This window comes from Malaclemys terrapin, chromosome 2 (genome assembly GCF_027887155.1).
Source record: "Malaclemys terrapin pileata isolate rMalTer1 chromosome 2, rMalTer1.hap1, whole genome shotgun sequence".
In the NCBI taxonomy this organism is placed as follows: domain Eukaryota; kingdom Metazoa; phylum Chordata; order Testudines; family Emydidae; genus Malaclemys; species Malaclemys terrapin.
The window spans coordinates 136,721,791-136,748,612 of record NC_071506.1 but is presented as its reverse complement, the minus strand read 5'-3'; positions in this window follow the sequence as shown (position 1 = coordinate 136,748,612).

The window sequence follows — 26,822 nt, the reverse complement described above, 5'->3', positions numbered from 1 at the left end:
TCGTGCCTTTCTGGAGACTAGAGAAGCCTACAGAGATGAGGAGGAAATCAGCACCTTGGAGAGAGCCATTTAGAGACTGTAGAAAGGACAGATGATGGATGCTGAAATCCCAACAGACACTGAACAGCTATAAGTGATCTAATCAATTTTTATTCCATAGTGACTTAGATTGCACATTTCTTTGTTGTTGTTTCCATTTTTTTCAGACATTGATTAGGTACAATTTGTTGCAGCTTTGTGGCAATGTTTGAAACAAGAGCTGATAAAGAAGCAGAAAATTAACGTTCCTTGAGTATTAATTCCACAGATTATTAGATTAGACCAAGTGTTTTACTGTAAATAAAATGTCTCTACTTCCCAGGTCTTGGTTTCTTTTTCACCTCATCTTGTTCATAGGTCTGAAAAAGCAGTTAGACTGAAAGAAAATTACTATTCCTCCCTCCCACTCTGAGATTTTCACTATGAGATATCCCATACTCTGTACTACAAGCTATCATGGGGTTCCTTCCTTTTCTACAAGTCTGTCTAGGTGCATCTTGGCTATATTCATTTTTTTAAGGTCTGAAGTGACCCTTACATTGTTTAGTCTGAATCACCTGTTTATTGCTTCTGACATAGAGGAGGGCAAATGCAACTTAAAAAAAAATCTAAATATATATGCGGAGCTATGACTCGTGCAAGGGAAACAGGTACTGGAGGAGTTGATTTGGGAGAAGTATTTTTCACTTTTGTATTTTAAAATTAAAGAAATTCAATGATGATGTACCCAGCATCCATCTCCCCTGCATTTGCTAAGGCTGAGTTTGATGTTTTATGCATGTTGCTTATTGAGGTCCAGATGCAAGAACTGAGACTCCCACTCATTTCATGTACTGGGGCCCTCGAATGCAGGAAATAAGGGTTACATCCTTGGCTTTGCCATAGATTAGTTGTTTGGTCTTGGTCAATTCTCTATTCTCCCTGGGCTCAGCTCTGTTCCTTATCTAAAATATTGAGATATTAATACAGTCTTTCCCTCACCTTATGCTTGTGTGGTCTAGTTAGATGACAAGTTCTTCAGGGCAGGGTCTGTCTCTTACTCTGTGTATGTACAGTTCCTAGCACAATAGGGCATGATCACAGCTGGAATACCATGTAGTTGAGGCCTGGCATGACATGAGTAATTAACACACAGAGGGAGGCTTCATTTCTTGGAAGATAGAATTAGGGAAATAAGCAGATAATTAGGCTGAAAACAGAACTTTTGTGCTCAATAAGATAGATAAATAGGTCAGTAGGCTAAAAGGATATAATGTCTGAGCCAACTAAGATGAGAGGGAGAAGTTAACACCCAGGGAACTCTTTACTATGAACTTGATAACAAGGGACAAAATAAGTTAGGCATCTAGAGATGAGGCAAAGAGGAAGTTGAACAACAGACAGCATATGGACAGTGCATGCTGCACAGTGATTGGTTCCTGCAAAGTAGCCAAGCCAAGCCAAAAATGAGTGATGCAATGAGTGTAATGTGTATATAAAGGGAGAGAGTTTCTGTGTAACTTTGGAGCTGTGATGTACCCGGCATCCATCTCCCCTGCATTTGGTCAACTTAGGCTAGCATTGCTGTATGCCAAATAAAGATACCTGAGTGATGAAGGCTGGACTCGAACTGAGTTATTGGGAAGCCAAGTGGGAATAGGTCCCAGAGGGAATCCTGGCATGCAGATGAGAAATGGTAGTACATAAAGATGGCAGGGCAGGATACTAAAAGAGAAAAAAATCATACCTTCTATAAAGCAAAGTCCCTAGAAGTTGTGTCAGAGGGAGAAAGTGCACATGGATCAAGAGACTAGAAAGCATAAAACACCTACCACAATGGGGAGCCTGGTTCGTGATGGAGATTCTAGGTAGGGATAGCTAGAAAACAAGAATTCTGATTTGCAGAATTTTTGACATTATGATACTTGGTCTCATTCCAACACAGAATGAAATCAAGATTTTTCAGAGAGAGAGAGAGAGAGAGAGAGAGGGTGGGGGGGATGGACGACACAGACACTATTTTGGGGGTGTCTCTCACTCTGTGGGTTTGACCCAAAATTCCATCCTGGATCAGAGAAACCTTCCCAACAAATCGGTATTTTCAGACAAAAAATTGTAGTTGAAACATTCCTGAGTAATAGCTCTACTTCAAGGTGCTACTGAAATAAAAATAAATGAATAATTAGAAGAGCAGGGTTGTTTAAAGCTTGATCCAACCTTGTTGACTTTGATGGGAATCAGATGGGCTACATAGCTTTAGTGTACTGGCTGCATTCTAACTGGGGAATATACTCTGCCTATGTGAATTCTCCCTGCAGTTCTAACTGAATATACTCCTCTTCATTTTCTGTCCTGAAAATAATAATAATAATCATAATAATCCTTAGCTCTTATAGAGCCATTTATATGTTTACATGCAGGTGTGAGTTTTGCAGTGTCTATTATTATGGTGGATTGTTTTTCCATTTGCAGACTGAAAATGGGCAGCTCAGCACAATAGGATTATGTAATTAAAATGAACACCTGATTTAAGATCATACAAAGTTAGCTATATTAAAGCAAACCTTAGTCATACAATCAATTTTTCCCCACATTGTTTTTATAAGGTAATTGCATTTAACAGCATTGCATCACTAAGTAAAAAGGATTGTTATGGTTTTGCATGCCTTAGCTCCTCCAGTTAAACTTTCTAGCAGTGGGTTAGATCTCTAGCTCATGTGAATCAACAGAGCACCATTTTCTCTATAATAGGTACATATATGGCCCCAATTACTGTAATACATGAGAACCTCACAATCTTTATTGTATTTATTCTCACAACACCCCTGCAATATAGGGAAGTGATGTTATCACCAATTTACAAATGGGAATCACAGGCACAAGGACTAAATAATTTTCCAAGGTCATACAGGAATTCTGGGGCAGAGGAAGAATTAAATTAAAGTCTTCCGAGTTCCAGTGTCCCGTCCTTCCTCTGCTTGAGCAAATGGAGCTCAATGGACAATAGGGACACATGATGGATTATTACAGGCAGGGAGCTGGGTCCCAGAGGGAAGAAAGGACTTGCTCAAGGTCACACGGAGAGTCTGTGGCAGAGGTGGGACTTGAACGCAGCTTTCAGTCTAGTGCCTTAACTGCAAGACACTCCTTCCTGTCTTTGCGTTAATGGAGTCCTTACACCAGCTGAGCATCTGGCCTGATATTGAAGTTTATAGGAGATGAGCTTGATTCTCATCTCACTTACCCTGGTAAAAATTAGATTAATAGATTACATGGACAGAAGGGACCATTGTGATCATCTAGTCTGATGTCCCGCATAACGCAAGCCAAAGAGCTGCACCCAGTCACTCCACTGAAGTCCGTGGGGTTACACCACTATAAAGCAAATGTGAATTAGGAGGATCAGTATACAGTCAGAGCAGAAGTGTGTCCCTTTCAGATATAATAGTGATATGCCCATATAGGTGTATTACGGTGGTGGTGAAATCAAGGCACAAAGAATTGAAATGACTTTTCCAAGGTCACACAGTGAATCAGTGGCAGAAATCAGTGTCCTGACTCTCACTCTCTTTCCTCGTAAGAAATTCAGGAACCATCAGGAAGGGTTCTCTGTTTGGGCTTGATTTGTCTCCCACTGATACTGGTATAAATCAAAAGCAACTCAATTTAAGTCAGTGCAGCTAGTATTGTAGAACCAGTGAGAGAGCATGCTCAGTGGTGGTTGGGGGTATGTGTATACCCCAATTAATGTGCCATTCCTTTTGTGTAGCTGAGTGCCTTTTAACTTTCTATTACTTATCCCCTCTTTTGCCAGGACTAACAGCTGTAATTTTCTATCACTTATATGAGTTTGCATCTAGACTCTTATCAAATATTATCTCATGCACAGATAAAAAGAATCAGCAGGAATTGCATCTTTCAGAAGGGAAATGTAAGTGAATGTGATTATTATGCCAGAAGCAGGAAGAAGAAAAATCTGAGGAAATGTAATATGTTGACTAAGGAATAATGGAATATACTAAGGGCTAGAACATGGAATTCCAGCGAGGTCTAAGCAAAGGGCTATGTATAGCTTCTCTTCTATGCCCCACGTGCAGATTGGGGATCAAAATGTGACTGAGGTTGCAATATTTGTAAAGCACCTAACACAATTGGGTGACCCGTTCCATGTCTGGGTCTCCTAGGAACTACTGCAATACAAATACGTCTAAGTGTAGGCAGACAAGGTGGGTGAGGTCGTGTCATTTATTGGGCCAACATCTGTTGGTGAAAGAGACACGCTTTTGAGCATACTCCGAGCTCTTCTTCAGGTCTAGGAAAGTTACTCCATGTGTCACAGTGTCACATATCTACCAACCACCTCAGTGTAATCAGTGCTCAGTCTGATTGTTCCTTTGGTGAAAGGCATTAGTAGATGCACATGGCAATGAAATTGGCTTGGCAAAGGTCCCATCATACTCTGGCAGCTGCAGTTTGCCCATATAATTGTAACATTTGTGCAGATACCGTTAAAAGGGCAGATTGACTCATCAATTAATGATTGAGCCTGATGCTTTGTTGTATATCTCCCATATCTAGAAATAGTAAGGTTTGAGATTCGCTTTCCACAGGTGCTGTTTATCTCTGAAGGTCCCAGTTCATCAAAAATACATAGCCCTTCATTTCAGCCAGTTTATCTCATACTTTAAAACCTGCACCTTCTCTATTCACAATTAATGAATCCTTCCTCCCAGTAGCCCAAACAGAAAACCTTAATTACCAGATGCTATGCTAAGACAAATAGGGATGGGTGGAACAATGCTGTTAGCTCAGGTTACATGTTACTACTGATACCTTGATATGTTTGCAAAAGATTTTACCTCAGGAGGTGAATGTCCAAGTCCAAAGGGAAGGGATTTGGGGATTAAGGCATTGGATGGGAACTGGGGAGATCAAGGTTCGATCCCCAGCTCTGTGATGGGAGTCCTCGAGAAAAGATGTTTGTGGTGGGGGTATGCTACTCCTTTAAGGAGTAGCTTGGAGCTTGCAGCCAAAACAGCCTGGGTGCAATAAAGGAACAGCCTGCCCTGCGCAGTGGTAGGGATATAAGCAGGAAAAGGGAGCTGGGTGAGAGACAAGGGATCCATCCCATCCATCCCATCCATGCAGTTATGGGTTGCAATCCCCTTCAGGCCTGATCTGGGCCCTAGTGACTTTGCTTTCCGACTGTAAGTTTGGTTACTCCGATTCAAGGCTCTGGGGTCAGAGCCTTATGAATTTGGCTCAAACTGTTTCTTTCCTGACTTGATGCCTCAGGAAAAAGGAGGAAGCCAGCCTGCCTTCCTCCTAGAACAGTAAGAGAACTGCGATCTCTGCTGGCTGGAGTGTGTCCTGAAGGGGCCATGGTGGTGATTTAGTTTGGTTTTGGCCTCCCTCTTCTTGGATCCTCTACAGTATTCTCTTTGCTTCAGTTACCTACCTGTAAAATGGGGATGATAATGCTTCCCCACTATGAGAATTAGGCTATGTCTACACTACAGCCTATGTTGCTGTAACTTATGTCAGTCAGGTGTGAAAAAACCACCCCCCATGAGTGACATATGTTTACACCAACATAAGCCCTCGTGTGCATGGCACTATGCTGGTGGGAGAGCATCTCTCGTTGACATAGCAACTGCCGCTTGCGGAGATGCAGCACTGTATGTATAGACGTGGCCCAAGTGAATAAAAGTCAGTGGGGTGTTGAGATACTATAGTGAAGGAGTGGTCTTGTAAGTACTTAGAGTGGAACAGCAAAGACGAGAGACAAGTGATTCAATGCCTGACAAATAGGCGAGCACAGGATGAAGTATTATTCACATTCTGTTTCAATACAAGTTGATAGCATTGGATTTGATCCGCCAAACACATACTACCAGGTGTACGCCCATGGGAACCAATCAAACTATGCCAGATGGTCAGTGTTGGGAGATTTGGGTCCTGTGCTACATTGTGATGTACTGCAAATCAATGTAGCTGCTCTAATTTAAACCTCGATTTCTTAAATCAGTCTCCCATGAAAGAAAATAGTCTTTTATGCCTTTGATCAGTCATGTTTCCCTCAAGGTAAAAAAAATGCAAGCAAATTGTCTTGTGATTTGTAATTAAACTGCACCCCTGAACATTTTGCCAGAGACTAGATAGAAAAGTTGTCTTTGAAATAGTGTCAATTAAATAGACTTAGATGAAGTGTTAACACATTTAGTGTTTCCTAACAATTAATTACGTTTCTAAAACAGTTTATCATTTATAAACAATCCTAAGGACCTTGCTCAGGCAAAACTCTGTCACAGAGAGGCATGTTGGGGTAAGGATTGAGTAAAAACTGATGCATCAGTTCTGCCACTCTGACTCACCTTGAGTGGTGTCTTACTACAGGCAAAAATTTACTTGCTTTGGGCTGAATTCTACAACCCTTAGGCCCCTTGAATAGTACCCATTCACATGAATAGTCCCATTGAATCATAGAAACGTAGGGCTGGAAGGGATCTCGGGAGGCCATCTACTCCAGACCCCTGCACTGAGGCAGGGCCAAATACACCTAGACCATTCCTTCAAATGTTTATCTAACTTGTTGTTAAAAGCCTCCAATGATGGAGATTTCACAACCTTTCAGATCTGTATCTGAACCTTGCAATTTAGGCCCATTTCTAATATAAGATCACAAATGTGGTCATGACAACCAGTGACATGTCTGTTGTTCGGTATTTCTCCAATCAGAAGGAACTTCCTCCTTTGGAAAGCGATGAAAACTGCTGTCGGTCAGCAAGCTGAGTCTGATATGGGAAGCTGTTTCTAATGACCAGTCAAGCGTGCGTCAGTGGAAACTTCATGCAATGCTGTATGAATAACGAGGTGTTTGATTAACGGTGTTTACAGATCTGCAATATGCAAATGTGAAAGGAGTGGGGTAATTGTGACAAGTTCCTAAGTGTAGACTGAGTACACAGCCTATCTCTCTGTTGTATTTTTAATAGCTGCCTCCCTGCGGATAGGCCAGCCTCCACTGTAAAAACAAAATCTTACTGAATTCACTTATCCAAATTCCTGTGCGTCTGTCAAGTTTTGCAATTTCTATCGTGTTGTTTTGTGGAGAACATCTAACGCTGGCTGGAGCTGATATTGTGACACTGTACCACTCTAATCTGCCACACACGGTATACTGCAAACATGTATGCTTAGCAGCCTCATTCTTTTCGTCTGGGAACAGCCAGCCTCCCTTGCCCTCCCAAAAAGCAAACAACCTCCCCAGTAACCAGCTGTCTTAGCCTGGGCAGAGCCAACCTTGCAGGGGGCAAGTGTAATATCCTTTTTGGATAAATTCTAAGAGGTGTCACTCCGCTGCTGAAATAACTGTGAGAGGTTTGGCCTATGACCTGGCCCATGCCTCTACTCTGTCACCATACTTGTGGCCCATATTACAGGAATATCTGAAAACCCCTCAAACATGAAATCATTCTCTTGCTGCCTCCATTTTGTAGGCAGAGAGCCCAGGCAGAGAGCAATGAAGTGACTAGACTAAAGTCACGGAGAGAACCGGTGGCAGAACCATGAACCGAATCTTAAACCAGTGCCTCTGAAGCTCAAGACCATCCTCCTCTGAGTATGGATGTTGCGAAATGGCTAATGCTGTACTTGGACTATTGTGTTCGTTGTTGGTGGAGTGCATTACTGCCGCCATGTGGTTGGTGAGAGTGTCGGCTGCCCTCAAACGAATGGTCATTTAGCCCTTCTTTAAGGAGTCCTCTTTTGAGACTGAGAATCTCACCCATGATCATCTCTTATCTTCCCATTTTGGGGAAGGTTGTTGAAAAACTTTTGGTGCCACCCAGAGTTCTCTGATTTTATGATTCTTTGGATCCTTGCTTTCAGTCTGGGTGCCCTTGCTGATTCTCTTCAGTCTGTCAGCCGCCTCTTGTGCCAGTGTCTGTAAAGATTTGTTAACTTGTCTGTAGGTACTGGTGGGTGTGGGTGGGGTTGCTCATGCGTGCTTCTGTTCTGGCGAGACTGGATACTGCTGTGTGGGGCAATTGCTCCTTTGCCTCCACACCTCTCCTGGGTGGGCAGTGCAAGGCTCTGTTTTGTCTCCTGCTTGTCCAAAGTGCATGCAAAACTGCCAGAGGAGATTGTGGGGTATTTGGGACTGTGGTGCCTTCAGTAATTGGATGATGCACAGCTCCGGGTCTCATTCTCATCTGACTGAGGTGGGATTGGTCTGGGCTTCCTCAGTGTCTGGCTGGGATTCAGAGGAGAGACAGCTGGTTTGAAGTTCAATCCAGACAAGGTGGAGCTGATGCCTTTCATGACTTTCAATTAACTGTTTTACTGTTATTATATGGCAGTATAAAAATGAAGGCCCTAAATTTTACACTCAGGGCATGTTTACACTGCCCCGCAGTTTGGAATAAGGGGGTGTGAATAGCAGCGCACACCAAAGAGCACTAAATCTCCCCTGCATGGATGTTGCAGGCACAAGCTTGAAGGTCTCGAGGTCGCACTGTGCTGTACTGACTCCCTTCCCTGATGAAAAAATCTGTAGGAATTTGGCCCAGGAAGTTTAAGCCAGACAAGATGGAGCTGATGGTGTATAACTGGGGAGGAGGATCATTTGGGAATGGAGTAGGGTGGATTCTGTCCTAGCTAGTGCCTGATGTGGCTTCATTAAATTCAATGACAAAACTCCCATTCAACTGGTGCAGGACTCTTACGAAGGTGCTTGGTTTTGCACCACTGATTTTTTTCCATGGAGTTGCATCTGATTTACACCAGTGTAAGTGAGAAGAGAATCGGGGCCTCAGGACTGGGTAAAAAAGGGTCAACAAACAGACAGGTAATGGTTTCTTCCTTTAATAGGTGCTGGAACTAGGGGTGCTGGAAGAGCTGCCGCACCCCTTGGCTTGAAGTGGTTTCCATGATATACAGGGTTTACAGTTGGGTTCAATCGCTCACAGCACCCCCACTATACAAATTGTTCCAGTGCCCCTGCTTCAATGCAGAAAATGTTACTTTGAATATTATTAATTATTATTACCTGTAGTAATATAGCTGAGGAGGCCCGGTCATGGATCAGGACTCCACTGTCCTAGGCGCTATACAAACAGAACAGCAAGATAGTTCCATCCCCAAAGAACTTACATGCAAGGGAGTTTAGATTGCTAAGTGTAAGACAAAAGACATGTTGGTTTGCTTGAGAAAGCCCTTGTTTAATGGAGGCTTTATTAATATACACTATGAATGGCTCCTCTGCTATCGTGCATATTTCTGAGTTGCATGGTTTCAGATCACATTATCCTCTCACCTTAAGAAATTTTGGGTGCCAGTCTTACTGAAAGCAAAATTATAAGGCAATTCAAGATCCTATGAAAAATCCCTATAAGCCATAACCCCCATCTCTCTCTCTCACACACTCTCACACACTGCCTTTCACCTTTCCTTGACTTGGCAGCAGGTTTCAGAGGTAAGAGAAACGGGGCAATTTTAGATGCTATTGTTTCAGGGTGTCTCTGCTGATTTACATTGGCTGTAATCGGTGCACATTTTAAAACTTTTTGATGCATCCAGGAGGGCTAGAAATGTTACCTTTTTAAAAATGAAAGCTGAGATTCTGATCTCCTCATGCGAATCCAGGATCTGAGGGCTTTTGCATGAGCACATAATGTCTGTCTTAATCCAGCCCTGATCCTACTCTCAGTGAAGTCAGTGGAAATAGGATTGTGCCATTATGGAGCCATTAATTGTTTCATAAATTTAAGGCTTGAGAGCAGGGATTTGTACTGTCAGTCCCAGGAAGCTGTACAGAAAATCTCTGAGCGTCAAACTAAAATTGTAACCCTTGCAGTGCCGGAAATATCTTTCGTTATATATATAAAATAGAAGCCAAATGCACTCTCATTTTAAGAAATTGTTAATGTGGAGTTGAGCTTTGAAGCTCAAGCCCATTTTATAAAATCATTAAAATTCTCTCCTAAGAAATACTGTATTATTCACTTGAATCATTAGGACTTGTTGTGGTCCACAGTGCTGCCAGAGGTGTGACTGCAGCATGTACCTAGCTATCTTAGATCTAACTAGCTCAGATAGCAATGGCAGTGAATCCTTGGCAGCAGCTCCAGCTGCTCAAGTACAATGTGAGATTGATTAAGTGTCTTGCTCAAAGTCAAAACATGAGTTAGTGGCAGATCTGGAAATAGTACCATGGTGTTCGTTGTCCACTGGGTCATACTACTACTTCCTTTCCCCAGTGAAAAATACTTGCTAGAAATTAGGCCAAGAGGGTTTTCAGGACTCATACTAAAAACCTATTGAATTTATTTAAAAAACAGGGGCCTGAGTCTCCTTTACACAAATCCCCACTACGCTGTGAGAGTAACATAAAGGATCCTTAAGTCTAAAAAAGAATCAGTTCCTAAATTCTTTCTGTAGGGGACAGAATCTTTCTTATGGTTTTTCTAGGTAATGCAACTATAATTTATAGTCTAACTAATGTAATGGTGGATGTTCTCATTCCCCATATGCATGTCCAGTTGGCAGGTGTGTTACCTTAACCTCAATCTGGCAAATGCTTATGTATGTATTTAATTTTAAGCGTGTGAGAGATCTCATTGAAGTCATTGGGACTATTCATGTACTTAAAGTTAAGCCGATGAGTAAGTATTTGCAGGAGGGGGCTTAGAGTTTTCTTTAGGAGGGTTCATAAAACCTGAATGTCATTTTCAATAGGACTTTTCCATAAGGGTGAAGAACATATTAGATCATCATATATATCCCTATATGATTGGCTGAACTGTTCTTAATATTCACCTTAATTTCTGAAGAACCTGCATTTCTGATATGTGTTTGCAGTGCTTCAGTTCTTTCTTTAATGTACCTCACACTTAAATGTTAAACAGATGCTGATTTGAATGTTAGCCTGGCTTATTAATTTACTGCACATAATGACTCTCAGAAAAGGTAATAAAGGACTAATTGGTGTCAAGAACGGTAACATTGACAAATGCCTCACCGTGTAAATGTAAGCAACGTTTCCCAGCGCATATGCAGTTAAAATTCATTTCCCATGTGGAATCATTTGATTTTCATCTGGATGAATCATTGATTTTATCTGTATGCTAGGTAAACGAGACCGTGAGTGTATGAAATACAGCTGTTCATCAGCCTTGTTAATTGGTTTGCATTTGGCTTTATTGATTTCTGCCCAGGACTATTTGTTTTTAAGCTCAGAGGAATCAGAGAAGTGAGACTGAAATTAGCAGTGATTGTAACTTGGCTATTTTAGTTCTTCCTACACTAAGAGGATATTATCATTGGACACTTCTTATGTATGTATGTGTATTACAGAAGCACCTAGGGGTCTCAGGTAATATTGTGGCCCTGTTTCACTGGACGCTGTGCAAACACATTGAGAGTGTCTCTGCTTCGAAGAATTTACATTGTAAATAGACAAGACAGACAATGATGGACGAGACTGAGACTACTGCCTGTCATGCTGAGCAATATTTGTTTCTTTGTACTCTGCTCTCTTGCTGTCTGTAGCCATCTCTTGTCTTATACTTTAATTATAAACTTTCTAGGGCAAGGACCACCTTTTTGTTGTGTACAGCATCTAGGACAATAGGGCCCTGGTCCATGACTAGGGTTCCTAAGTACTATGATAATACAAATAATAAAAAAAACCCAAAAGGGTAGGAGGGGAATAAGGAGTAGAAGTGACTTGGCCAAGGTCACAAAGTAGATCAGTAGCAAGCCAGAAAGAGAAGACCACATGTTCTGACTCATATCCCTTAAACCATACTGCCATCCATAGCCTCCTACAGACTTTCTACTCTCACTGTGGACACTGAATGTCAATGGATATCCTGGACTTTTCCCTTCTGAGACCATTTAAGTTGCAGTCATTGGTTAAACAGAACTCTAAAACGTTAATGTAAATAACTCTTGAGTGATTAGAGGTAACTATGGATCAGGTGGAACTAGCAGAGTACTATTTAATCTCTTGCTTAATTGATGTGTCTAGGTATCTAACTAGTTGCACCCACCTTTAGGTATGAGAGTTTTGTGTTTTATAATAAGGTATTCTATATATAAAGAAAATGAGGTTTATAAGACTGCTCCTTAGATGATCCCTTGTTGATTGCACTCTACATTTGCTGTCCCAGAGGCTACTTGGATTTTTTTAAACCAGTCCTTGTCCTCCTTACAGAGACCGAGAAATGCTGGAATTGAAGAATAAAGGTCTCCACGCCAAATCTCCCTGATAACTAATAGGAGTTGAGCACCCACCTCCCGTTTGACAACAGTTTCTTAGGGTCAGGAAATAAGGCCAACCTACTTGGGCAAGTAAGACCTTCCCAGATATTTGGGTCTAGTCAAGACTCCATCCTGTGAGCAACGGGGGCGTGGAGTGAAAAGAGAGTTGACTCCACCCCCTACATGCAGCTCAGATGTGTGGGGTAAGGTAAAAGTTGCTCATTTCGAGCGCAATAGAAATTGACTCTGCTGCTTCTTCCCTCCCACAACCCAGGCATTCTGCCTCTGAGAAACCTCTCTGAGGCACCGTGCCACGTGGGGGGTATTCTTACGATGGTGCAGCTTACAAAGGCCCTCCAGTTCTGTTGGCGCAATCTAGGCCTGCTTCACATTTCTCTAATAAGTACCTACTTCCTCATACCTCGCTGGTGTTTGTGTGTATGCACTGAATGTTTTTACAGCATTGTGCCCAACTTACTATCTGAAGGAAAGCAGATAGAATACACTGATTCTCTTCTGGTAGAGATTACGCAGGGCATGGTGCAAAGCCCTTCAAACGAGTGGGGCTCTTTCTATTGACGTTTTGTCTGAAAAATGTCACCCTGCTGTAGTCAATAGTATTGGGTCACCAAGCAACCAGTATTACTATTCTTCATTTCATGTATAGGTGTCGGCCGAGGATGGGGAAATTTGAGATGACCTAGAAGGAGGGGACAGGTAGTGAAAGGATGAAAACATGAATTTCAGCATTATCCCTCTGCTTTCCTGTTTCTCATGCTTCTCTTCTCCCCAGCCTCCTCTTGTTTTGACATTTTCTATTTTCATCACTTTGCAGAAAAGTGGCTCTTCCGCCAGCGTATATATATTAACACCTAGATGCCCAATTTTTCTTACAGCATGTCCCCTTCGCTCATTGAGACCTTGTAGCAGAATTTGCTAATAGCTTAAACATGCATTTTCAAGGTCAATATAAAAATAATATCTTCTGCTGCTGATGTGGAATTTCTTGCTTTTCCTAGTGGCACTAATAAAGGCTCAGTTACAGTGATGTTGCCTTCTCTCCCTTTTATTGACATTACCGAAAACTGTGAAATATGTAATGTTCTTGACATGTTATTTATTTCATTTTTTTCTAGGCTCTTTGGGTGCTTTTCTAGTTCTTCCTTTCTTGCTTTCTCCTTTGATGGATTCCTCATGAAGGTTTATTAGCCACAACCTCCCATTCCTCCTCCACATTTTTGTCTTGGAGTATATTTCCACTACACCTTTCCTTTCACTCTCATTCTCCCCGCCACACTTTTATAAAATAGCTTAAGATGAGATTTGTGGTGATTTCGGGCCAAGAAGCAGAGCATGAGAGAGGTGGAGAGATACAAGAAAATTGCTCCACATGAGTTTCATTAAAAGCTGGTAAACTACACATTTTCCCTACCTTCCCACTTTCCCAGGTTTTGTCATAATTTTCCTCAATTTCGTCTATATTTTCTGTTGTTGAAATTAGAAACATTTCAAGCTGATCTATTCCTAGTCTAATTGCCCAACCATAATACAGTGGAGGACATATGGGTTCTTTACTCAGCTCTGCACTGTGACCTTGGACAAGTCATTTCAACGCTGTGTCTCCATTTCCCTTTTAACTGTTTTGTCTTTTTATATTGTAAACAGTTCTGGAGAGGGCCTGTCGCTTACAATATGTATGTACAGCGCATAGCACACTGGGTTAGTGATCTCAAGTGGGACCTCTAGTGGCTACAATAATGCACATGATAAAATAAAAATAATAGTTGCTTGAAGAATGAGAGAACGGGGGGTGGGAATGTGTGGAAAGTATCATAAATCATTTCCCCGCCCCCCCTTAGCTTGGGCCAGATTTTCAAAAGAGCTGAGTGAGCATCTGTTTAGGCACCCAAGCCAGCAGCCAGGTTTTCATGAAGTGCTCAGGACTCAACAGATCCCATTTGTGGCACCGATTGCCAGATTTTCAAGAGCCCGGCACCCAACAAACATAAAACGAAGCTATAACAAGCTCCAGTGGCTGAAAGTTGAAGCTAGATGAATAAGGTGTTTGTTTAATAGTGAGGGTTGAAACAACTTCCCAAGGGTCGTGGTGGATTCTCCATCACTGGCAATTTTAAATTCAGGGTTGGATGCTTTACTAAAAGATATGCTCTAATTCAAAAGGAATTATTTTGGGAAGTCCTATAGCTTGTGTTACACAGGAAGTCTGATTACATGATCACAGGGGTCCCTTCTGGCTTTAGAATCTATGAAAGCTGGTTTTATGTGTATGCATAGTGCCTAGCACAATGGAGCCTGATCTTGGTTGGAGCATCTAGGCACTAGCGTAAGGCAAATAGTAACATAGAAGTCAGTATGGAATCCATTGGGATTTTACCCGGCATGTTCTATAGATGCAAACGTTTCAGGAAACCTCTTTTCCTGAGAGTCACGTGCAACTATAGCATAGAAAAGTTTTCATGCAAACACTTTTTCCACCAAAAAGACATAAAATAAGAAAATTTGAATAAATTCACCAAAGGCACCGAAGGAGTATGGTTCTTCTAAGCAATAACTTTAATGGAATGGGCTTTGTACATGGTGATAAACATTCCCACAACTTCCCAAAGAGCTGAGCAAGGGTCATAGCACAAGGTGTTTATCACTGCAAGAAATCATTAGTGCCGAGAAGACAGATTCGGAGGCATTTGAATTGTCGCTATCAAATGTCATCTTTGAAATAAAAATGTAAATTTCACAAGTATCTGTCGCCTCTTTGTTATAATTTAATTGTCATAGCGAGCGCTTCCTTTTTAGCTGCAAGATGCTGCTCTCAGCAAATCAGGAGGGGAGACAATTACCAGCTGCCGGCTTCTCAACTCCAAGGAAATGCTGCAGCTTTTGGGGTTAACAGGCAATGAAGTGACATTCTGTCCTGCAATAGGCTGAAGAAACCTACTGGTTAGGATAGCTCAGTTAGGTTCCTGGAGAACAGCAGACTTAGGGAGCATCGTTATCTCTTGATATAACCCACCTCTGATATGCCTTATTGCTTAGCCCGGGTCTATGCTACAGAGTTAGGTCAAAGCAATGCAGCTTTCATCGATCTAACTCTGTACGTGTCTACACTAAAATTTTGCTCCCACCACTGTAACTTGCCCACTACACCGACTTAATAACTCCATCTCCACAAGAAGCGTAGAGTCAATGTCAATGTAGTTTGGTTGATGCCATTTCAGTGCAGGCACTGTGTTGCTTGCATCGACTGTTGCTGGCTTTCAGAAGCCATCCCACAGAGCGCCACACTGATAGTTCAAACGCCGCGAGGCTTCCTGGTGAGGATGTGCACCGCTGACATAAGAAGCAAAGTGTAGACACACACAAGCAATGTAATTACTCTGGCGGCTGTATGCAGATGTAAGTTAGGTTGACTTGATTTTGTAGTGTAGACATGCAGTTAGATGCTGTTTGTAGAGGCAGATGATAAATGTAAATGTTCTCTCTGAAGGTGTTTTTTCAGGGTGGTAGGGAAGGTAAGGAAAGCGCCATCTAGGACAAAGGTCCATCTAGCCCAGTGTCCTGTCTTCTGAGAGTGGCCAATGCCGAGTGCCCCAGAGGGGATGAACAGAACAGGCAATCATCAAGTGATCCATCCCTGTTGCCCAATCCCAACTTCTGGCAAACAGAGGCTAGGGACACCATCCCTGCCCATCCTGTCTAATAGTAATTGATGAACCTATCCTCTATGAATTTATCTAGTTTTTTGAACCTTTGTGAAGGAGCAGAGAGACAGCTGCCAGACACAGCAGGGGTTAAAGAAAATCTGTGGGTTCAGCTAGCCCCACCCTATTATACCTGCAGCCAATGCCAGGCCTTGAAGGGGGAGAAAAGAAGGGAGCCTGGCTCAGTCAGGGACTGACTGGTGAAGAGGCAGGAGCTCTCTGTGTGTCTGCCTGAAGGCACAGACGCAACCTGCCTGCCAACACAGCCACTGGAAGCAAGTAAGTCTTCCCTTGCCAAGGGGAATCTACTGCCAAGCCCCAACTGTGGGGAAACTGGACTAGCAAAGCCATGCCCCAAACTAAAGGACTTACATAAGGAACAGCTCAGACAACAGGTCCTGAGTCCCTCCCTCACAGCTGGGAGCAAGATCCATCTCCCCATCTAGGGATGTGAGTGGCCCAGGACTCTGAGCCAAGACCTGAGAGAAGGTAGGACAGCTCCCCCTCCAGACCATAACCAACGGTCTAGCTGTTAGGCTGCCCAGTCACTGAAGGCCCTATCACAACCCCTCCTTCTTGTGCTATGAGAAGGAGTAAATAACACTTCCTTATTTACATTCTCCATACCAGTCATGATTTTTATAGACCTCTATCATATCCCTCCTTAGTCATCTCTTTTACAAGCTGAAAAGTCCTAGTCTTATTAATCTCTCCTCTTATGGAATCCGTTCCATACCCCTAATCATTTTTGTTGCCCCTTTCTGAACCTTTTCTAACCCCAATATATCATTTTTGAGATGGGGCAACCAGATCTGCATAGAGTATTCAAGATGTGGGTGTACCATGGATTTATATAGAAGCAATATGATATTTTCTGTCTTATTATCTGTCCCTTTTCTAATGATTCCCAACATTCTGTTCACTTTTTTGACTGCTGCTGCACATTGAGTGGATGTTTTCAGAGAACTATCCACAATGACTCCAAGATCTCTCTCGTGAGTGGTAACAGCTAATTTAGACCCCATCATTGTTGTTACAGTGGTTGATTACCTTCACTGTATTCCTAGTTTGAATTTGTCTAGTTTCAATTTTCAGCCATTAGAACATGTTCTACCTTTGTCTGCTAGACTGAAGAGCCTGTTAATAAATGTTTGTTCTTCATGTAGGTACTTATAAACTGTGACCAAGTCACCACTATTCTCTGTCCATCTCTCAAAACACACACAAATAAATTATACAGGCTTATCAATGCTTCATTTTTTACTAAAAAGAAGAACAGGAGTACTTGTGGCACCTTAGAGACTAACAAATTTATTAGAGCATAAGCTTTCGTGGACTACAGCCCACTTATGCTCTAATAAATTTGTTAGTCTCTAAGGTGCCACAAGTACTCCTGTTCTTCTTTTTGCGGATACAGACTAACACGGCTGTTACTCTGAAACTTGTCATTTTTTACTCTTTTTTCTATAGTAAATGTAAGGGGGGGATGCAGAAATGTTTAACCTTGAATAAGGGGTGGCCAACTTGAAAAGGCTGAGAAACACTGATCTACACCATCAACACACACTTCCATCAAGAGGAGCTGAGAGATTCTACTAGAATGCACCTCACCACATGATGCCATTATATCAAGTAAAAATATTTGTGCTTAAAGCTCACACAAAATGATAATGTATCAGGGATTTGTTGTCTTATTTCTAAACTTCAGAATGCTGCTGTAATGTGGCTTTTCTCTTAGGAGAAGCTACACTCAGAAATGTGTGTGATGCTATTGATTTCAAGATCCCTATTTTTAATCAAGGTTGCTAAATCCTTTCCTTTAGTTTACATTTTAAGCCTTTGGGTTCAATATGGGACTACTCCTTAGTCATTCATTGCTGGATTTTGTATTGTATTCCTCTGGCAGCAAAATCATTAAGAATCAACATTTTTTAAAAGGAGTCCTGACTTACAAACCTAGTTTAATCAAATTGTGCAATTGAAGTTTGTCAGAAGCTAGAAATTTAAAGAAGCGGTGTTGAGAGCTGTATAATCTGGCAGCACTGCACTATAATAACTTTACTGAGCCTGCCAATTTATGAAAAATGTTACATACTCCTCTGTCAGTCACTTTATATTAGTTACCTTTATATACTACCATATATATTATGTCATAAAAGGTGGATTCTGTGTTTTTAAATGCAAAACTGGATTGTATGAACTCCAGTGTAAACTCAGAGTAACTCAAGTCAAGTTCTCTGGTGTAACTAAGATCAGAATTTTCAAACTTTTGGCTCCTCAATAAACAGTTGCACTGTTCTTTCTCTTTCCCTGATCTGCCCCTTTTCTTATATTTATCTGCAAGAGCTATAGGGAGCAAAATGAATAATTGACTATAATTTGATCAAAATCAGTTGTTTTGCCCCCACACTAAATCATAATTACAACGTTCACATTTGCTTGAGCAATGGAAAGGATTTTCACTGCTGAAATATTTGTCTTTCAGGGAACCTTGTAGGTGTTGAGGTGCGGGGGAGGCTGAAAAAAACCCTGTCTAGTTTGTATTTGTTATCTTCTGACATTTGCAGCAGACTATGCTAACTGAATGGATTATGGAAATGAAGCCAAACAACTAGCAATAAATGTGTTATGCATAAAAGTGTGTAAGTGGCACCTGGCAGAAGTCAAGTGACAAAGTATAATAAATATCTGACATGTCCTGTAAATATGTGACACTCAATCAAAATCCATTTGAGTCACAAAACGCCGAAGGCATTGTAAAGTTTAATGGCACCATTTCAATCTCACCCATTTGCTTATGATGTTTTATTATTAGGATCTTTCAGATATAGATTTTCAACCTCTAGATTCACAATTTAAAACATGAGGCTTCAAAAATTGTATCAAAGGACTGACTACTACGGACATGAAAAGTAGAGTTAGTCTCTTGGTATTTATAATTTTCCATCCTTTTGGCACAGCCACAATTTGAGCTGAAAGCTTTCCAATCAATCAGCGTCCCTAGGAATATAAGAAAAAGTTGTAAACGCTCTAGCCACCATGTAAGTATTGTGTGAAATATTGAAGGTAGAGTTTATAAATAAGGAGAGACACAGAGGACATTGAGGAAGAAATAAAACCGGAGGCAACAAGCTCACGACTCAGGAACGGAGTAGTTCCAATGCTGGAACCAACTCAGTGGTCCAGTGTCCAGTCACTGACTGAAGAATGTTGTTGGAGGCAATTTTTAGATAATTTATCTCCAGGGAAAATTTTCTTAATCCAAAGTAGCCACAGATTGGCTCCTGTCATATGGCGGGATGACACTTAAGAGGGGTGTTGGGTTTAGCCTCAGCCTGTGACAGCTGCCTCCCAACTGGTTGGCCAAAAGGCCAACAAGTGACTCGTTTATGGGAGAAAATTGTAAGAAAGTTCTTACAGGAGAGCCTGGGTCTGGGAAAGGACCCAGAAGGGGAAGCTCGCTACACCAGCGAAGGGAAAAGACCTGGCTGGGGATATCAATGACAGCAGTAGAAGCCCTCTAAAGCTATGTCTCCACTGCTGTCAGAGGTGTGACTGCAACACATGTATGTAGACATAACCCAAGCTAGCTTTAATCTAGTTCATTGCTATTGTTCAAACTAGCTAGATTAAAGATAGCTTGGGTTATGTCTACATACATGTGTTGCAGCCTCAACTCTGATTGCAGTGTAGACTTAACTTAAGGGAGACCCCTTTGGGAGGGGCCAGGTGGCAGGACCTGGTTCGTGTGTATTGACTGATGCTGAACTATGATTGTGTTTGAACAATAAATGCATTCCCGAGAAAAGGAATTAAAATAACACTGGTGGGAATTTCAGTTGAGGAACAAGCTGGTGAGTTGGTCTGTCAGCTTACACAAGAATGGGGAAATGGAAGCAGAGACAGGATCTGACACTGGGTTGGGGGAGATCCTGCTACATGTCCTAGTTACAACTCCCTTTAAAAATGTTTGTTTACTTTCTCAATATTAACTATTATACCTCTGGATATTCTCATTATCCCTCGAAATGCCCCACTTTAAAAAAAACCAAAACCAATCCTGTTCATCTCTTGGCAATGAGTTCCACAGGCTGTGCGCTCTGCATTAAAAATAATTCCACTGATCCATGTTGAATGTAACTGAATATCCCTTGGTCCATTCCACTCATCACTGAAGAGTCTAACTATTGTGGAACGAGGACGCCAGGTGGGAATATCTGTGGGACCTGGTCTTATATTATTACTTGTGGATGTTTGTAAGGTCATCTTCCTTGCAGGTCCTCTCTGCTGATTTAAATGAGGATAACGACTCTCAATGAGACGAGCAGCATAAAATCCATGTACCACTTAAGCCTTATTTTGAATGCACAGGGCTCAATTTTACCCCAGACTCCCATTGAGAATCTTACCTATGTAACGGGAGGATCAAGCCACAGAGATGCCCCAGCTATTGTCAGCTTCCTCCTAAGTGTACTTTTCATGTGTCATGCTGTTATGATTCCAAACCAGGTCTCTCTATTTATTTACTGTAGCCCAGCATTCTATGCAAATGATTAGGAGGAGACTAGTCCACAAAAGCCATGTCACTGATCTCAAATTACCCCTGGAAATATTGTTTTATGCTGTGTGACGCTGTTACATATGCTGGTTGCTTTGGTGGTGGTATCCTATATAAGTAATCCTTTCAAAGAACGTCTTTTTAAATGCCAAGGTCTTTTGATCATTTTAAAAATTCTCTCCCATCTTTTTTTTGTTTTTTTAATGCTGGGTTTTTTCAAAGGGGTTTAAGGGAGTTAGGCACCCAGTACCCACTGAATGTCAATGGGAGTTAGACCTCTCTGAAAATCCAAGCCTTCATTTCATTAGTGCCTCTCCATCATTTGTATGGCTTCTTTCTAGATGCTTAAGCGGTAGTATTGTGCCCAGCTGCACTGCTGTCAGTCTGGAATAAGACTTCTGCAGTCAATGGAGTTTCTTCAGACTGGTACCAGTCTAGCGAAGTCTCACAATTGTATCACAAGTCTCAAGCTATTTGTATCTCAACGGACTAGCTCCTGGTGTCAGGTGATTACAGCAGAATCTCAGATTTTTGTTTAAAAACAAAATTAAGTTTCTAGCCCTCATGCCTGGGCAGAGCGCTGGAAAACATGAACACCAGAAGGCAAATACAAAGAACCACAAAAATATTATCTTTAAAATCTTGATTATTAAGCCAGTCTTATGGTTTTTGGAGGGAAGGGGCTGAAGGGAGAATGACTCATGATACTTTGGTTGTCAGTATGGTACCTGAGGGCAGTACTGACTGTCTCATCCCAGTCTTTATTTGCCTACATCACTTTACTGTCACCTTGGCTGGAATAGCGGGAATCACAGATCAGTAATAGGTTTCATTAGAAGAGTCCTGTGGGGAGTCTTTCAGTGCACTACACTTGGTTCTAACCAGTGCAATTAATTTGCCTTTTCCACAGGTAATCTAGTCCCATAACAGCAATAATAAAAAGTAAACTGATCCTTATTATTTTCAAGGCTAATCTAGAAAAAAACAGCCATAATGGGGCAGGTTCACCATTGGTGTAACCTTTGGAAGTGAGTGGAGTTGTTATATGGGGGCTGAATTTGGCCCAATGTCATTTAATTTGAACAAATAATAAAACCTGATTGGTCATTCTATATACGTGGTTATTCATGAACAATTATGTATGTGTTTGTCCTCCTTCTATTTGTGAAATGTCAAGTTGGATCTTAAATTCTTTCAGCAATAGATGCTTATTGCCAAGGTAATTAAGCTGACTGCAAAGACTACATTTTAATGAAGTTTGCAGGCTTGATTATTTCTAGTTGATCATTAAGGGCTCTCTGTCCCAGCCCAGTTCCCAGTGGAGAGTTGTCCATGTCACAGAGCCCACCATCCCATTTGGCACTAATTGGCCCCTTGTTGCAATGGCAGCACGTGTGTGGTCCAGGGGGCTGAAACTAGCTCCAAACAAATGCTCATTAGCCGTGGCTGGGGTTGGCTTTAGGGATCCTTCAGAAGTGAGACTGAGGACAGTGCTAAGCAATGCAGTGCAGAACAGTAAGCCACTTCTACATACATTCAGCTTGTGTAAACACCAAGGGCCAGACCCTTGGTCGGTCACATTTTAGCTGCATTGCTCCAATCTCACACAAAGCAGCCGTCGGTCCCCATGTGCGGTAAAGTTATTGGAGTAGCTGTATGGCAATAATCCCTCCCCTGTCCTGCAGTCTCGAGCACAGCAAACATAACCTCTGTGCTCCCACAATCCCTTGCTGTTTGTCCACAGTTCCAGCTGCTATCACTCCCTTTGATTCTTGACATATTTATCCCAGCAGGCCTCCAACGTGTCCGGGGAGAAAAAAGTCTGCTGAATGGTGGATTTATTGGTGGCTACGTATGTTATTTTTTATAGGGAGTTTCTAGCCTGGCTCCCTACTTTCCTTAGTTCATCCAGTGAATGAGTGATGGGTGAGAGGATACTGGATCAAGTAAATGTTGCCCTTGACTAGGGAGAAAAATCATATTAGAGAGAGAGATTAGGTTTATTTAATACAATTCTGGACAGAGTTATCCTAGGAAATCCCCACATTTATATTTTTTTATTCTTTGGGATCTAAAAACTATCATTGAAGGGGGGGGGGGGGGGCGAATTGACATGAGAGGTTCATCCTGCATGAGGAATCGCTGGAGGTTTATGGTTTAAGTGGTTTTACAATGTGCATGTAGTTGGAAAGCCATTTATTTAAACCAGGTGTCTGTGATTTAGGTATACAGTGGAGTGTGGGGGCATAGAAACATTCCCTATTCTAATCTACCTATGTCCTAGCTACAGATTGTATTTTTCTTCTTCTAAATAGTTTCCAAAGGGTCTGCAGCCTTATCCTTTACTACACAGGGCAGTGATTTTGCAAAGCGCACTTAGCTTTAACTTATTTTGCATATGCTTAAGAGCTTTGTTGAATAGGGAATGACCGAAGCATGCACTCAGGTGCTTTGCTGAATCAAGGCCTATATTCTGATATGCCATTCACCTAATTGCTCAGTTTCTGGACCTTTCTGCAGTTTCCTTGCTTTCCAGGAATTTCACAAATCACTGCTTGATGTGCTGAAGTGTGGAATTTGGGCGTATCTTTCCCCATTCCTGTATTTAGATTAAATGGTTTGAGCATTGGCCTGCTAAACCCAGGGTTGGGAGTTCAATCATTGAAGGGGCCATTTAGGGATCTGGGGCAAAAATCTATCTGGGGATTAGTCCTGCTTTGAGCAGGGGACTGGACTAGATGACCTCCCAAGGTTCCTTCCAACCCTGATATTCTATGGGTACATCTATACTTACCTACGGGTTCGGCGGTAAGCAATCCATCTTCTGGGATCGATTTATCGCATCTTGTCTAGAAGCGATAAATCGATTCCGGAAGTGCTCGCCGTCGACGCCGGTACTCCTGCTCCGCAAGAGGAGTACACGGAGTCGACGGGGGAGCCTGCCTGCCGCGTGTGGACCCGCGGTGAGTACTTTATAGTTCGAACTAAGGTACTTCGACTTCAGCTACGTTATTCACGTAGCTGAAGTTGCGTATCTTAGTTCGAACGGGGGGGTTAATGTGGACCAGCCCTATGATTCTAAATATTAAAAACTTAAACAAGTGGTTAGTTGATATAGGAGAGAGGCTATGGACCTGAAGTAATAGTGACTTCAGTGGAACCACTCGTAAAGTACCATTAAGCCTACTTAAAGGTCTCAGAACCTGGCATCAGGAGATTGTTGGACATAGATCCATTGCATAGCATCTTGGACTCTCCTGTTCATTTGCTATTTTGGCGTGTGTGTGTGTATACATATATACAATATAATATACATTTTTTTTCTGCATATGCTGCCATTCATTAAGTTAATTATAAAGAAAACTTCATCAACTCAAAACAACTAGTGGATCTAGCGATGAGTTTTTTTTTTTTTTTTAATATATTTTACAGCTCCTAGCAGCTGGATTTATTACTGAAAAACTCCACTATTAACATGAGCCATTGCCCTTATTTTAACCAAGTATGCTGATAAATCATCCTTTCCATCATTCTGTGCTTTACAGTGATACAACTTTATACTGAACTGAGTAATATGCAGCCAATACATTAATGCAATTCCAAGGGGAAATTGTATAGAAAAGGTGGGCAGAGGGTTAGAATAGACATATTTTGATTATTAAGGCTTTACGTTTTCTCCTTTGTTTGACATTGCTTTTTTTTTTTTTTTTTTTTTCTTATTTGATTATTTAATGTGTTAGGGCCTAAACCAAACCTCACTGAAATCAATGAGATCAGATCTTAAATTCCTAGTTTGACAAACTTCAAATTGTGCACCCCTCGATTGTGTTTATGGATTAAAATACTCCTTTACCATAGCTTCATTTAGGTTGCTCTTGTTCAAACTTGAGAGAATAAACTTAGGCACCTATATTTACATTGAGGCACCTATCATGGGATTTTCAAGAGCCTCCAGCAGTGGTTGAATTCTGCTCCCATTAACTTCAATAGGAGTCTACTGTTGATTTCAGTGTCAACACAGTTAGGTTGCGCTACTCAATGCTTCTAACACCCCATTGCTAAACAAAAGTGGCCTGATTCTTAGAGCTTCTGAACAGCAACAGATCACATTAATGCTATACGATCCTAATCTCATCTACATTACTTTCTCTAACCAGGAAGCAGAGTCATGCCATGTGACCTACATTTCCAATAGAAACTAACCCGGCACAGCTCGAATTTCATCTACTTTCAACAAACTGCTTGAGCTCCAAGTGCAGACCAAGCGTGATTCATATAAACTATTTGATGAATAAAACTGAGGCAATGCCACTTGCAGATAGCTGGGCAATTCATTTTAGAATTAGGCAAATTACTTGCATGAATTATTCATTCTGTTCAGCCAGTGAGAAGGAAGTTGTTAAACTAAGATGCCTGTACAATGCCAAAGTGGTATAAATAAGAATCAGGCTTGTTAAAAGCTCACAATCACTTTTCAAGGTAGAACCATATTTTAAACTGGCTTTATTAATATTGAACATATTCTAGAACAACCTTTTTATAAAGTTTTAATTATTTCTTTGCTTTCTTTTCCTTTTAGCCCTTTCAATTGCTAGTTTATTTTATCCTGCTCCTTCTGCCGAACTTACCTTTAAGCCAAAGTCCAATACATACTGTGATCTGTTTTTTTTTTTTTAATTAAAATTTGTAGTTTTTTCTTCACCAGTTCCAATGGGATCACATTTCATGTTCTGAGTCCACACTGACCTGTGATGTATCATATTGCCATGGAGATATATATCACCATAGCAACTTGTACTTTCCTTAAGCACAGCAGTAAAGATGGAACAAAATAAGGAAGCTTTGCTGAAGTAAAACAGCAAAATCTCAGTATGCCAGTACTCTACTATCAGAAAGGATGCCAGGAATTCTTCTGGTCTAACATGTTCCTTCTTCAGTTTAATAATAATTTAGTGTTTAGAAAGCACTTTGGGGTGCTTGAATTAAAGTATTATTGGTGGTAAGTAAATAGTCTAATGATCTGTGTTTAGATCTAACTGTGCGGTAGGTAAGTATTATCAGTAGTAGAGATGGGCCCAGGCTTCTATCTTGATTCAGGCTTCCTCACAAGATTTGGAGGGGTTTGGATCTGGGATTTTGGTTAATGCCCTTCACTTATCATCGTTCTTATTAGAGAGATGGGGAAAATGAGCCACAAAGAACTTGCCCACAGCTATAGATAGCCAGTGTCAGAGATGAGACTAGATCTCAGGACTTCCTTGTGCTCAGATCTCTCTCCCTGGTAAGGAGGTAGGGCTGGTTGGAAAACAAGAACTCTGTTTTGTGAAAAAAATTGAGGCTTCAAATTTGTTTCCATATCAAAATGAAACAAAGACTCTTCTCGAGAGAGAGAGAAACTAACTGACCAACCAACCAAACTGGCCTGGTGGTTAGGGCACTAGACTTGAACCTGAGTTTCCCACATCTCAGATAAATGTACTAACCACCACGGTATTGGCTATTTTGGGATATTGTTTTCTTTGGTTTTGACCAGAAATTCCATCCTGGTCCTGAGAAAGTTTCTCTTGTGCTGAACTGGCATTTTCTTAAGGGGGAGGGGAGGACAATTCGGCAAAAAATTCCCAAGCAGATCTAGATCGAGGAACCCTTGAATGCTAATTCTGGAATGGAATCCGGCTTACGTGATGACATCTCTGACTTTAGCAAATCACCCCTATTCTCTGGGCCTCTGTTTCCCAATCTACAGTATGAGCATACTAATAACACTTTCTTCAGAGACGATGTGAGGATTAAGTTGCAATGTCTCATAAGTAGATAAAGGAAGGGTGCTATCATAGCTGGCAAGCAGTAGGCAACCAGTAAGGAATTATCTGGATTGAGTCCCACATTTATCATTTCTCATATTCTCCAAAACATAGGTCATATATTGATATATGTTCTCAGAGTCCATCTTGAACAGGAGTAATCTATTCTACAGAAAAACTTCAACCTAAAGGCACAGGCAAACAAGCTTCTACCTAGCTCATGTTCCAGTTTTGTCTCCCTTGTTTGCCAGGCGATACACCTTCTCTGAAACACTGCACACATCACACAGAGATATCTAGTAACTGAATAATGTAACTGTAAGTCCGTATCATTGCACCTCCATGACAGCCGAAAATACCATGCTGCCCATGAGGCCGATAAAGCCAGAGATCTGATTCTTCCCTATGTAAGATACTTCACTGGTAGTTACGTGTACCCTATGTGTACTGTTATTTATA